The sequence below is a fragment of the Pezoporus occidentalis genome, unplaced genomic scaffold (genome assembly GCF_034315485.1).
Source record: "Pezoporus occidentalis ecotype Australia unplaced genomic scaffold, CSIRO_AGI_Poc_V1 ctg56, whole genome shotgun sequence".
Taxonomy (NCBI): Eukaryota; Metazoa; Chordata; class Aves; order Psittaciformes; family Psittacidae; genus Pezoporus; species Pezoporus occidentalis.
In genome coordinates, this window is record NW_026915899.1 from 2,251,197 (window position 1) to 2,266,900 (window position 15,704).

General features: G+C 42.2%; 1 protein-coding gene across 7 annotated transcripts in view; it reads right to left on the minus strand.

The window, feature by feature from the left end:
* Window positions 1-15,704, minus strand: part of CELSR1 (cadherin EGF LAG seven-pass G-type receptor 1) — a 164,860-nt gene that overhangs the window by 81,064 nt on the left and 68,092 nt on the right. The gene's annotated exons all lie outside the window — the stretch shown is intronic.

The window sequence follows — 15,704 nt, forward strand, 5'->3', positions numbered from 1 at the left end:
CCAGAAGAAAGGATGAAGGAATGGTCTTAAGTCTAACTGTTATGGAAACACAGCTTTAACCCTGTGTGAGTGGCTCATGCTTTACACAAGTGAACTGGATCAACACCTTCAGTAGATACTCACCTCTCTCCAGTGACTATGCACAGATACAGTGCAGGAAGATTTGCCTGAAATTTAGGCTCAAGTTAAATAATAAAAATGAATATTGGATTTTGCCCAGAAAGGGAAATTCATGACTTCAGTGGCTCTGCGGTGCATGAGCCTGCCCTCAGAACCTACTGCGAGAAGTCAGCCTTATCTCTCAGTAAACACCTCTTACCAGTGAAGCAACACACAAACACAAATCTAATGGTTTTATGACAGAACTTTGAGAGGAGTTCCCCAGAAAGAATAACCAGGTCATTCTGACTGAAGGAGAAGCTGGGCCAAACAAAAGTTATAAGCCACTGGTGCACAGAGGTAAAATCTGTGTCCCTTAGAAATCAATGGCCAAATCCCTACTGCCATTTCAAAGGGGCCATGCAGATGCACTCATTAGACTCAGCACTGACACTGATGGTCACCACTTTCTGAGGGCTCTGTGCTGCTAGTCAAAGTTCAAATTTGAAAACATACCTTGGTCTTTCCTTTTACCTTTTCATTTATGTTTTTAAAACTGGGACTGATCTGGGAGAATCAGAAAGAGCCTCAACCCTCTTACAGGGAGAAACATCAGCTTAAGGTCCACTTTGGGGTACCCCTCCTCCTCTCTGCTTTCTGCTCCCTTTGCTGCTTTCTGTGCTATAAAGACATATTGTGAGAAACAGGATATAATAAAATAGTACGTAAATACACACATAAGCACACAAAATCACACTGTTTAGGACTAAATCCCGCTGACTCGTAATGACAGCTGTCCTTCATAATTTAAGTTGCTAACAGCTCCAGATTTAACAAGATGTATTTGCAAGAGAGTAACCTGAAATTAAAACACTAAGAAAAATAACAGCAAAACCATTCCTATATCTGTATCATCTATATCTCATCTCTCTATATCTTGCCAAGTAACTCTCTGTGGCGACAGAAAATGATCCTATACTCAGCTACCCAGGATATCACTGTTTTATCTCAAGATCTGGTTTAATTTTTCTGTAGGAATAAGTTCTAAACTCTGAGCTGGTGGGAAGAGAGGATGCAAAATTACCAGTGCTCTCTTGCCTATATATATCAACCTTCTCCTTTACCATCACCCTTTTCCCTTTCCTGTGCCTTCTTCCCCAAAGTTCCCCCAGGCATTCCTGATAACTCACAAACCAGATTTCCAAAAATCATGAGACTGGGCTAAATAAAGGTCATGAGATCTTCAATCATGAGATACTCCAACATAATGAACATGGGAAGCTTTTTACTTTCTTCTTTTTTGCCTCTGAAGCTGTGGGTGGCATGTGCTGGCTGCAAGGCAAGTGAAAGCTCTGTGTGGTCAAATTCCAGTCCCCAAAACCTCAACTGAAACCAACTGCTCTGAGGGAGGTCCCATCCTCACTCCCAACAGGAAGATGCTACTCAGCCCTTCCCAGCTCTTCTTCCCGCTGGGATCCTTGGGGACAGCATCTGCACCCCAGCTGCTTTGTGGTCCTGCAAGCACCCAGGAGGAGGACCACAATGATGAAAAACTCCCCTGGCCAGATAGGCAAAGGAGAGGCCAGGACCCCATCCCACCTCCTGATCCTTCACCACTAGCAACCAAGCTAAACTGTATTGTACAAAAACAAGAGCACGGAAAGCTCAGGTCTGCATCTCTCAAGCAGCTTTGGGCTGTGTCCACTGATGTACCGCACACGCAGAGCAGCCACTGAAATGGTAACTGGGCCCCTCATCCATCCAAAATGAGGCCCGAGATCCTATGCCCAGTGCCAGCCTGAGCAAAGATGCTCTTCCTCTCCCCACTTCCTCCCCTTCCCGGGCCACAAAACAAAACAAAACACACCCTGCAGGGATGGGGGGATGGGTGAATGGATGGATGGATGATTTAGAATTTGGGGCTTTTTTGGTTTTGCATTTAAATGAGAAGGAATAATTAGGGGGAAAAAAAAAAAGAAACAATACTGAGGAGGATTAGTGATATTTGGGACACATCTGTTGGAGAAATGAATTAATCTGTGGATTTCAGAAACTATGAGCATGTTCTGAAGGTGATATAGGCTCAGTATGAATGGTCATTGGACCTTGTTTTCCTACGCAACTTCCACCAGTGCTGGCAGGAACAGAGCATAGACAAAAGTCACGACTGAGTCTTTAGTAGCTGCGTTCTCTTCCCCATATATTTACTGAGGATTAAAAATACTCAGATACTAAAGCTTCTACTCTGTCTACAGCAGACGGCTCACTTTTCACTGTCCAGAAGCAGGAGTGGTGTGAACACCAGAAGGGCTACCAATGCTCACCACAAGCATTGTGATTTCTTTCTATACAGCGCTCTGATGAGCAAGGAGGCAGACACCACAGTGAAACATTCTCAGTTTAAGAAAACACTCCATTTCAAAGCCCACCTTGAGGTTTGGGAAAGAAAAGATGAAAACCAGGATTTTACAGCCCACGGATTAGTGCCAGTACCCCAAAGAATCCCCAGCAGGTTGTCTGGCAGAGCTGGGGTGTGTGCTCAATGGCAAACCCATGCAGAGCTGTCCCTGAGTGAAGAATGGGCACTGCTCTCTCGGCTCAGGGAGGTGGGCAGAGGTGCACACAGCGTGCCTGGCTTCTCCCCACCGCCTGCTCCCATGGCAGCAGACATGATCACTCCCCGTGCTGAGGAAAAGCACTGGTTCTGAATGTTTTAGACGTGCTGGAGGAGAATGGAAAGAAAACATCCATGTCTGCAGCCTGCCACAGCTACCCAACAACTTCTGTTCTGTGAGCTCCAGTAGGTGATTTCTTAATGTCTTAATCTTGGCTGATTTTACAACTCTAAACCCTGTAAATTATTGAACCATTTGTTATAATGGACAGTGCCCTCACAACACCTCTGCCTTTAACCTATAAGGTGAAGCTCTAGAGATCTTTTTAGGTTCTGTCTCTCATCCAAGACTATACACAGCACAAATCTACACAAGAGAAAAAAGAAATGCACCAAAATTCCCAGTTTATATTGAGCTCTATGGTTTGTATGTAAGACAATTTATCATAATGCAAATTGCACTGATTTGGGGTAAGATATGGTGATGAAGCAATGCCTTTCAAAAGCCTAAGCTTTATCTCTGGATGTATTTAGCAGGGGGAAAACATTACCATAGATGTCAAAGATAAAACTGCATTATGAATTACTTGGAATAAATCTCTTCCTAAAAATCCCACCTTAAAACCAATGAGAAAGCTGGAGGTGTAAGAACAAAACACAGCTCTGCATAATATACTCATTTACAGAGGACTATCCCTCCCTCCACTTAAGATAAATGATCATACCCTACCTTTACTGCATATACATCTGATATTATATCTTGTATTCTCACTCTGTATGCCCCTGGATTCATCTCCAGTAGTGTTACTTGAGGAGGGATACATGGAGTGAACTGAAGGACAGAGCACGACACACTGCCTTCGGGACAGCCTTTGGAGTCTTGTCCATATTTACATCCCTGCGCACCTGCAAGGACTTCTGCTTGGGAACCAGCTGCTGTGCCTTGTTCTCACTTCCTTCTGTGGGCAGCAGTGAGAAAGGAAAAGGCACTCAGACTCGGTGTGCCTCTGCTGAGATGACAAAAAGGACTATTCCACCACTCAAAGTTGCAGTTTTCATTGGGCACTGGATGCCACCACTGGCACCATTAACTCCCCAAGGCCGCTGTTCCACTGGGCCTCCCACTGGGCTTTTCAAAACACATTAAGCTATTTACATGAATGAGGAAAGTAAGCAAGGCCAGGGGTGTGTCTGCAATAACTTCTTTTGTCACAGGAACTCGGGAGCTGGAAAATCAGACATGCTTTTAGGTACTGCCAGCCTTCCTGCTCACTTTCCCTAAGCTGCTTTCCACAAAGGAGGGTACCAAAGGGCTGCAACTCCCACTTCCCATACTGGTAGCGATGGGAAAGGTCTAGCACTGTATTTTTGTATCAAGTTTACACCTCAGTGCAGTTGAAAAAGGGAACATATCTGCAAATAACCGACCTCGGAAAGAGAGGAAGATAGAAAAGTGCTCAGGAAGATGCAGAAAAGGAGATCAGGGTCTCCTTTTCAATGGCAAACATCACTGTGTTCTTTAGGAGAGTCCAATCCTTACTTCAGTACGATCCTGTTTAATTTTCTCCATGTAGCAGTTACAGACTTGATGCTTCAGTTCACAAGAGACAAAGCACAGGAGAAACCATCTGCCCTTGCCCCCAGCAGGGATTAAGTGCACAAGCAGCTAACTGCACACCTCCATTAAAGGAAGACTGGTGAGAACCTGCATTTCATGTTTTCTATAAATCAGAGGTTTTCACAGGAAAACCTCACTCTCACAACTGCTGCACAGTCCAACACTATGGTAAAAATGATGGCATTCAGAAACAGGCAGACCTCAAACCAAATCATGTCCCTTAACGTCCTAAGTGGTCCCAGAAGCTCTGGTGGAAAGCAGCATAATGGCCAATTAGTGAGAATAATTGAAGAGAAGCCATCAAATATTAATAAAACAACTGAAAAAAAACGCTTAATCTGCTATTGGAATTACATTTTAGGAAGCTAGGATTTTACAGCTTTCTGTTTTCATTTTGTATGAGAAGTATTGTGTTAAAAGCAAGTTAGAAACACTGTATGACTGTATTTTGGATTGTAGAGCTCAGAGGTTTTGCTTGACAGAGTGGATAGAACTGGCAAAACCAATCTGATGCTCATCAAATTTCCATTGTTACACATTAAAGGCTAATTCTGAAAAATCAAAAATGCCCCTTGGCTTGTAAAATTAAAATGATTTGGGTTAAAGAAATAATCCCCATAACCTTAGGTTTTGGTAGCCTCAGAAGTATTTTATACACTGGTCAGGGACATAAATTTTAAACAAAAAGCAACTTAATCAGGGAAGCTGACCTTATTTCTTAATGACTCCTGAAAATGGCTTTGTAATGTGGCATTCATCTTGCACAGAAACTCTCAAACCCAGTGTATTTTTAAATCTCCACAATAGGTAGAAATTCAAAAGTTACTTTTTTAGGATGGTATTTTTAAACACTTATGAAAAATGAATCCCGCCAGCTTCCACAGCTTGTACTTAACTCTTCTTACAGCAGTTCAGGAGATTAAAATTTAGCTTGTCTGTAAAATATGGTTTAATTTTAAAGTCATTTATTACCATTTTGTTAGAATGAATATGCTTTATTGTATCATCTAGATTGTGTTAATTATTAATATAAGGCACTCATCTTCATAATAACGTTTCTTATAATAGGCACATCAGTGCATTGACCCCTTGAATGTGCATGGCTCTATCTCATTAAAGTAGGGGGGTTAATTACAGCATTTGAAAATTTTGTATAATGGCTGTCATATGCTTCACTGTGGAGAATTTGAGAGACAGCCTGAAGTAAAGTATCTTTACTTCAATTTTGAGAAACTGAAAATTTGGGCTGAGAACTGCTTGGGAAGCTGCAATTCGGGGGCACCGCTCAGGGTGGGTACAGAACAAAACCTGCCCCAGAGCAGCGACGGCTGGGATGCAGGCACTGAACCATGATGCTCTAAACAAAAGAGCATTTGCAGCAACAATGAAATTGTGGTTCCCACCATGCCCTGCACAACTGTATTGCAGAACTGTAATTATCTTGTTGTTCAAGGCCAAGTGCCTCAGTCTGGTGCTCAACTGTCAAAGCTTCCAATCATGATAACACAAAGAACAGACACACAAGAAAACTACTTAATACTTTTTCCTCCCTAACAGGACATCATCCTGATTCCCTCACCTCTGCACCCAACTGCCCTTCCTGCTGCTTTCCTGTTGTTTACCTACTGATGAAAATAAAAACGTCTAACTTGGGAATTATAAAAATATACAGAAGCCAAATATTCAGTCTTACTGAATTCTAACGGGGCTTCACAGTTGCATTTATAGCCAGGAGAAATGGAGCCCTGTTACCTTGCTCCTTGGAAGATGAACTTCTTTATTGTTTTGGAAGATCTGAAATATTTATTTCCATTCTCCCTGGAATTTCATGTTTTAGCTTTCAGCTCTGATCTGCTGTGAATATTATTCACAGCTGAGGTGAGGGGCTTTCCAGAACATGAGGCATAGTGGAAAAAATAAATACAATCTCATGATTTTATCTTCCTCACAAATAACTTAAAGGCAAGTTGTTGGGTTTTTTCTCCTCCTTTTTCTTCTCCTTCTTCCTTATCTGATTTGTTTTCATTGAGAAAAAAACAACCAAGACACCTAACCATGGGCAAAAAAAAAAAACCCCAAACATTTAATGTGTAGTCTAATATATGGGCTATTTTGACACTCAGAAAATGTATGTTTGGGTGCATTAGAATGCATTTGTGTGGCTTAAAATTTTACCCCTGCTAACACTTCTGACATTAAACTATGAGAAAATAAACCCCAACTAATATGTTACAGAAGGTTTAACCTGCCTAAATTAATAAAATCATAATTGTAAACTACAGAGAAGTTGGCCACTGTTTAATAAACTGCTATTTAAAATATTTAAATTGAAACAAAGCTCACTGTATGTAGGTTCTCTCAGATCAGTGTTCTGCAATGCATATATACGCTCACAATTATGATAGTGTGTGGGAATTCAGCTATGGCACTGGGAGGGGTTTTACATGTACCTAGAAAATTATAATATCAAATAGATTCACTTTGTGTAATTGTGCTCCACTTTCCACTTTCTTTTAGTTACAGCAATGAAGATAAGCAAATGCATTACAACAAAGCTCTTCAAAAAGGCTGGGAGAACTGTGACTCCCATTAGGTGGGGTAACAGAAAATACATCAGTATAATGCCAGCAGTACAAGTCAAGAGCTTAATTGATGGAGCAAGGTTATTAAAGAAAAAATAGAGGTACAACAGGCTAAAGACAGCAAAGGAGATTTCACCTATGCTAGAACAAAGGGAAACTTCAATTTAGGCACTTCTGTTGCTAACCAGGATGCCAACAAGACACTTGAGGTGCTCAGCACGTCCCTCTCCCCTTGAACACCACTAGCTGATATGGTGAGTAACAGGACATTTTCTTTCCAAGACGTGAGGAGAGGCCAGGGCCAGAAGCAGGCAGGTACCCATGCCAGGTTAGCAGCTTGCCTTGCCCACGTAAAGCCAGCTGACTGGCAGCAAACACGAGCTTTCCTTGGCACAGCTTCAGGGTCAAACGTGTTATTTTCACATCATGTATTTAACGGTATTTGACTTCAAGGAAAAAGACTGAAGCCAATGTTAGCCATGGCAGGGTGGTTGGGCTAGACGGCCTTTAATGGTCTCCTCCAACCCAAACTATCCTATGATTGATTATACGTGGCCATTTGGGCTCAATATTAAACACCTACATTAAGAAGAGCTGACGCAGCACTGGTTCAACAGCTGCAGTGCTACACATCACAGCGTGTGCTTGCAGGCCCCTCATGTCTGCAAGCTCCTTGACTTCATACCGTACCACAATTAAGAATTTACCGTCTCTTCATATTGTAACATAATCTAACAGACATCACTGGTGTTAATAGCAAGGAGGTGTAAAAATGCAAGCATTTGTAAAAGCGTAAACATGGAAACATCCTCAAACAGGTTACTGCCCAAGTTCTTTGGATACTGAATTTTAGCTACATGCTACTTAAAATTATCAATAATGGGAGAGAAAGTGTAAAATCACCAGTGAGAAACTTTGTGGGGAGTGGCTAAATGAAGAGAAGAACAGGCCAGGCACCCAGCCATCTTCAGGAGAAGCAAAAGAAGATAAGCTGCAGTCAGGAGGACTTCCCAGACCCTGAACTGTTTGGAAGAGCTGAATTTATAAGTATATTGGAGATGAATTACTAAGGCAAGTTCTGAAGCTGGGGATGAGCAATTACGCTGGTTTGTGATCTGCTGCTTGCTTTTACAAAGCACCCATCACACCTCCACTGCGGGAGCACCCAGTAAGAACAGAAGTCCTGTTCTAAAGCTAATGAAAAAGAACTAACACAACATTAAGTCTGTAGCTAGGCTTCCACATGACAGCAAAGGACTTTGATCAGTGCAAGCACTCCCATGGGCAAGGAGGATAAGATGTGAGGTTCCAGAAGAGGCATCCGAACCCCAGGCACTTGCAGCAGTTCAGCTGAATCAGAGATCATCCATATGCAGCATCTCGGGGCGTGGGCAAGGGAGGGTTCATACAAGACTGAAGACACTTTCAACTTTAAACTGTAGCTGGTTTGTGCACATCAGGATGAGAGAAATGCGATAAAACTCTTGCCTGGGTTTAGGAAGAGGCACAGCAGATTTATGTGAAGGCTGCAGGCCATTTACACTATTTGAGAACTAAACTGTCAACAAATACACCAAAGTAATCCCATTAGAAAAGGCTTTTTGCATCCTGACAAGTGAGCATAGGTTGAAGATTAGCTGAAGGACACATACTCCACATAATAATCCACCTGTACAAGTGGCAGACCTCTGTGAATCTGATATAAACATCAGATTTCCAAATTCATCACCTGTAACGAATATAATCTTCAAAAACATGGCAGTATTTAAAAGTTTAACAGACTTCAGCTTTTGACTGTGTTATATAAAAATATAACTGTTTTTACTGTTTCAGCTATCTTCTGGAGCAAGCAGTCACACAATTGTGCTATCTGGGCCATAACCTCAGGTCCAATTCAGCATCACTTGTGCCCAGCTATAAGGTTGTGGTGTGCTGGCCCCATCCCTGCATGCATTTAGCAGTGAGCTTTGCCACAAAAACAAGCAAGGACCCCTTTTAACATGCACCATAAATCTCTGAGTTAAACACAATGGGCCAGTGAGCACGCAGGCTTCTGCTGAGAGCCTGTGTCAGGAAAGAGATGTCCTTCATGGGAATCTCACCCAGGTTTCCAGCTGTGGGCAGCCCAGGGATGGCAAAGAGTTGCTGCCTGGGCCATTGCCCAGCCCTGCTGGGCTTGCCACTGACTGCTTTTATGTGACCAGGAACTGATGAAGATGCTGTGCCCCAGCTGCCCATCCCTTTGGTGAGGGGGACAGCACCCTCTTGATCAAAAAGGTGTCCCAGAGGCTTCCTTTGCTGTTAGTAATTTCTGCAGAGTCCACAGTGATCCTTAGATGAAAAAGTATTTTATATAAGTACAGCTTGTAATGATCTGAAGCCATAGTTCTCTGGGAGTATAAAACAGACCCAAAGAGAATTTTGCCAGTGATACCTCTTACTCTGAATATCCAAAACTAATACTTGTTTTCAGGAATTCATGACATAAAATGGGCACAACATTAAAAGGAGAGAAAGTAAATATCACCATCGACTGCTGTGCTTTTCAAATGCAATATGTACTGCCCAATAGCCAATGGAAGACTTATTACCCATGGCTAATTGCGAAGAATAGGTTGTATGGGTTCCTTATATGTTTAGATATTAAGTCAGCTCATGAGACAACATTGGGGGTTCATTGCGTTTTGGCATGGGTAGAGTGGTCATATGGGGAAACTTCAAAGCACTGAGGGTAAGATTTATGAGAAGCTATGTCTCACAGTACACAGCTGAGTGGTGAAGATCATAAAAGGAGAAAATGATAGGCTTTTCTAGCCTTTGCACCAATCATGCTCTGAAAAACCTTCACAGCAGTGAAGCGCAGCTTCTGCACCATCCACTTCACTGCTTATGTGGTCCCTACCAGCTCCCTGAATGCTGTGAGCCCGAGGGGCCTGGAAGGAGCCACAGGCTGGGAGGAAACAGAGGTGACCATCTCTACACAACCGCTGCCAGGCACGGGGACACCAACAGAGATGCCTGCTGGTTCAACAGAGGCAGATGAGGGCTTTCATGCTGATCATAGAATCATAGAACAGTTAGGGTTGGAAAGGACCTTAAGATTATCTAGTTCCAACCCCCCTGCCATGGGCAGGGACACCTCACCCTAAACCATGCCACCCAAGGGTTCGTCCAACCTGGCCTTGAACACCGCCAGGGATGGAGCATTCACAACTTTCCTGGACAACCCACTCCAGTGCCTCACCACCCTTACAGTAAAGAACTTCTTCCTTATATCCAATCTAAACTTCCCCTGTTTAAGTTTGAACCTGTTACCCACTGTCCTGTCACTACAGTCCCTAATGAAGAGCCCATCCGCAGCATCCTTACAGCCCCCCTTCAGATACTGGAAGGCTGCTATGAGGTCTCCACGCAGCCTTCTCTTCTCCAGGCTGAACAGCCCCAGCTTTCTTATATGGGAGATACTCGAGAATGTCATGCTGAAGAGACAGAGAAAGTTGAAGATTGATGGAAAAGACTGTGCTGGGACATCTGCACCAGAACAAAACTAAGGAGTACTAATTTTAAGGAGGAATTTTATGAGCAAATAATCGTTTATCACTCAATCAGACATGAAAAAGTTATCTCAGGTCCACAACAATCAAAAGAAAATTGTGTTGCAGTTCTGAGGACCCACTTTCACTCCAAAGATCAAAATAAGAACACGGCACAGCACTACTGAAAGAGAATAAAATGTGCTAAACCTCCAGTGTTACACTGACCTTCACCAGGGTGCAACCACACTACCTACTTCAGCTTTCTCACAGTATTGCCATACAAAAACTGCAAGGAAAGGCAACCATGGATTCTCCTCTGAGGCACTGAGGAACAACAAAGATTACTAAAAGGCTGATAGCCAGCACTCTCCTTTGACTTTCCCTGCATCCAAAATCAGCAGAAAAACTTCCCAGAAAACTGTTAAGACTTTTTGCAAAGGGGAAGATAGACAGCTTTAAATTCTGAAGACAGTGCAAACCACCCAGCATGTGAATCACACTTAAACTCTTGAAACCAAACACTATTTTGTACAGTACTGGATCTTGCCTAGGCTGATTTCATCTCTTAAGTATATAAATACACCTGCAATCCAGTAGCATAACTTTGAAGACCTGGACTAAGGGACACTGTTAAAGCAGCAACAATACAAAACATTTTAGTACCTTCACTGCATTGCCCTAACATTTGAATGAGGTATCAGAGAGACGACCCACAAGGCTGCCCCATGCCATGGACAGTGTCTACATTCATGGGAGTGTTTGGGAACTAAAGAATTTCTTATGCAGCATTTTGTATTAAAGACAAACTTGGTCCCAGCTGTTTGAAGGTGCTGGCAAAGCCCCACAACCCTGAGGATAAACTTTATTCAGCCTTGCTTGCTGCCACAAAACCATGTAAGCTAAAGAAGGAGTTAAAGATGCAGCAAGGAACCTGAAGGAATCAAATTAAGATTTGCCGCACAGGATCTGGCCGTTAGGTACCTGTGATCCCATGACTCCAGTGGAGCTGCAGAAGTGTAACCGAGAGTGGAATTTCAGACCCTCTCACCCAAGATAAAACACTCATTACGGCCACCCTGGCTGCCAGACTTCTCCACTTGAAAGCTGAAATCCTCCCAAATAAAATCTCTCTGGCCTGAAAAATGAGAGTCGGGTATCAGACCAAGCTGGGAAATTGCTATCTGAAGAATGCATATAAGTAAAGATAATGTAGAAGCAAATCTTCACATTTACTGCTATAAGTTTGCAAGAGCCAAATGCTGAGAACTTATTAAGCAATATGAATAGAGACTTCTGGCATGATGCTGTGAAAACAGCTATAATTACCTTCTCACAACACAAGGTCAGAATTCACAGCAGCCACGTTAGATGTCAAGATTCCTCCTGTCAATATGGTATCACAAAAATAAACTGGGAAGAAAAAAGTATAACATGTAAAAGATCTCTAATTGCTGTATTTGATTACGAGAAGATTTACAACCACTTAAGATTTCTCCCCTCTCTGAAGTGAAATCCAAGGAGAGATGCAGAGGATATGGGAAATTCTCTGATGATCTTTTTCCCTAGAAATTGCTCCTTCCTAGGGTTTGCATAGAGAAGGAGGCACAGAGAATGCCATACACTAGGGAGAACTGTGGGAACATTAAATCTCTCCTTTATGTCAGCGGTTGTTTTGTTTGGCTTTTTGTTCTGTGCCAACTGCATTTCACTTTTTGGGAGCACAATGTAGAGGAGAATGGTCACAGTGGCTGCTGAGCAGGACTGTGGTCATTGAAGGGTGGTGGGAGCCACGGGAGGCAATGGCAGGAGACACCCACTCATGGCAGGGCAGGAATCGTGGTAATTCACACCCAAAAAAGCTGGTGATTTATGCCACAGTGGCACACTCTATAGAAGGCACAAGGATCGGGCTGGAAGTACAGCTCGTTCAGGAACCACTGTGGCAACCATGCCTCCAAAACCAGTGTGGATGACGTGACGCATTTGGTCTTCAGGGATTTGCCCCTGGGGAGGACTGACAATTCTACCTCTGGCCAGGCCTTCACCAATAGTGAAGCTGCACTATTCTGCAGCACTCAAAGATACAAGAAATAAAGCTGGAAAAATTACACAGGCTTTCCAAAGTGTCCATTATGTTTGGTTGCTTAGTGTAAATTAAATCCTTTAACCCTTTAGCCATGCACATAGCTCCCTGCCATCCATGGCACATTGTTCACTTCTCTATACTAATTTGTGTATAAAGAAAGAAGTTAAAGGGGTTGCTATTCTGAAAAAACATGATTAAAAATATATGTCCTTCTTCACTCACCTCCTCACATCACAGGAAGCTAATACCAAATCACCCCAAACTAGCCAGTAATCAGGTTTCAGAAATATCTTGCAGAATCTCAGTTTACCTTTGTGCCCGTAACAGAAGATTCCTGAAGACAGAGAAACTTTCATCATGTATAAATGACTAATAATTACACAAAAAAAAAATGGAGGGCTTCAAAGTGGAATGGAAAAACAGGGGGAAATTCCATCCAAATAAGATAGGATGTAATTATCTTCCACAGGAAATAAATGCTATATTTTTAACAGGTGACCAGTTGGATAGATCCAGTACAGGGCTACGATTGTGTACTGATTTGTCATCGAATTGCAGTGTATCTCCCCAAACAGATGACAGATCTTTGTATTTTCTTGTAATTATTTTTCTACGTAGGCTCTTAATTGAGAAATGGAAACATAAGAGCTCCCAGAGCAGGCTGCATTTCATTGACTGTTACCATTCATACTTCATCTTTTACAATGAATTCAAATATTCATGAGTACCTCATACTGGTATGTTACTACTGAGTTAATACCATGGTAACAATACCAGAATCTCCCAACTTTCAGCCTAGCAATTTTCTGTTCATGCTGATTTACAATAGCTGCATTCCATGAGCCAATACACAGTGCTGCTACTGAAACCAACCTATACTGTTTTAATATTAAATAGATATAAAATCTGGATCGTTGTAAACAATAAATATGTATATACAAGTGGAAAACAGTATTATGATTAACAGATATAAACTGAACTTGCAAATGGATATGAACATGTTTGAAGTAAGGACAAAAATCGCTAAAATAACAGTTCTTGTAAGGGTTCAATAATGCATCTTCAAGAAGTATTTTTGGTAACAGATTACTTGTTGATAACATTTTCCACCTTGTTCTGTAACGGGGTTGAAAATCAACCAACTAATGACCACCAGATGTGAGTAAGTGTGTCAGGTTTGATGGAAAAAACCATTGTCATGCAACATGGAGCCTAAAGGCACTAATATAACATAAACCAATCACAGAGTAGGTACAAAATTTCTACTGTATTCATTCAGCAATAAACCAGAAATATGAAATAATATTTGTATTACTTTACAGGATAAAGGATTCCAGAGCATTTTTGATCACGGTTGGGTATGTTTTGCCCTGGACAACCTGACTGCAATCATGACCTGAACTGCCCTTCCACAGAATAAAGTTCTCCACTGAACTGTAGTTAACTCTGAAACCGAATGATGGCAAGGCTACAAGCAGTGCTCACACAGTGATCGATTCTGATTTAATATCCTGGCAGCAGGACATCTAATAAACATGTATGCACTGAAAATACAGTTACAGATCAAATATTTGCGTATGAATAATAAGATGCCTTTCCTCTAAATATGTACGGTGTCTGTTCTGACTACAACATTAATTATTAAGTATGCTCATTAATTTTTAATATAAAATTTTTCTCTTTCATTTTGAAAGTATATTTAGCTTTTTTTTCTTGATGATTTCTAGCAAGAGACTTCTCGAAATATGATGTAGAAATGCATGCAATTCCAAAGCCTAAGACATGGATGAATGAACTCTATTTATATGCATATCTTTGCTTAATGAAACTTGCTACTTATGAGCATTCCTAGTTGCAGTATAATAGTACGTAAACATGTTAAATGAAATCAACTGGTCTTACAATCTATTTTGTGATGCCCAGTACTTCATGTATTTTATATCAGCCGTACGTAATGAATAAAGGACTTACTTAATCTGTTTCACTATGGAAGTCATTCATGAAAAGCCTGGCAGGAAAATCACTCCTCAATAAGGACCAAATATTCCAGCTGCCTCACAGCTCCATTCAGAGTTTCATAGGTCAGCTTGTCAGCATCTTCTTACGAAGGTTTTGCTGCCCTAAGCCCCCTCTAATCTCAGGGAGCATCTCCTGTCCCCCTTGCTGGGGAAAGCCCATTTCACTTGCTGCTGCCATGTCCCTACTCACTGACTGCTGACTCCTTCCACCACACTTAATTACAGCCCTGAGTCAAAAGCCCTAGAAAACGAAGGAAACCCCTTCTGTCTAGAGGCTGGACCCAACCCAGTAGGCATCCACATCATCCAGACTTCTTTTACATGGAGACTTAAATAATTCAATGTTTTATAACTTCAGCAGTGAGAGGCAGTGTTGGGAACAGCCCCCTCTGCTTCACCCCTCCTTTGCTGGGGTCACAGCAGACATTGCTGAGCCGTCAGTGTAAATTACAGGCGGCAGCACGTCAGTGCAGAACGCTTCAGTGCGTGTGCAATCTCAAATACATAAATAATCTCACTGACTTACTGAAGCACCAGAAAACATTCAGCTAATATTCCTTCCTAACTTCTCCAGAGTATTTGAGAAGCAGTACTTTGATCTTTATTAGCTCTCAAGTCCATGATGAGGCAAAGTACATTCCTCAGCAGGCTGCTGGAGCCAGGCCTGGAAGCAGCTACATCCTTCTGGAGTTTATCTGGACATTTACAAACTGGAGCTGACTTGCAGGGTTTCCCACACGTGTATTACTGCAGTTTCTTGGGTCCGTGAACCAGCCTCATGCTCTTGTGCACCACCACATGCTAAGGGGCCAGGAAGGCATTAACAAGCAAAACCATGAACCAGGGGAATGTGCCCCACCTTCTTCCTTCCAGACAGAGGAAATACGTTTGCATAAAGCATTGTGAGCAGAAATTCACACCATGCAAATTACTTCAGCAGCTGTGGTCCCCCTGCATGAGCTGGAGCAAGTCACCATTCCTACCACCATCAATGCACAGAGATAAGTGACTTACCCCAAGTGATGTGTGACACTCACAAGCCTTTTCCTGACTAGAAGGCAGCACCAGGAGTTTTTCTCCCTTTGACTAAGAATGTCAGCAATTTCAGCTTGACACAAAGCTGGCCTGGCTGATGGTCTAATGTATAAATC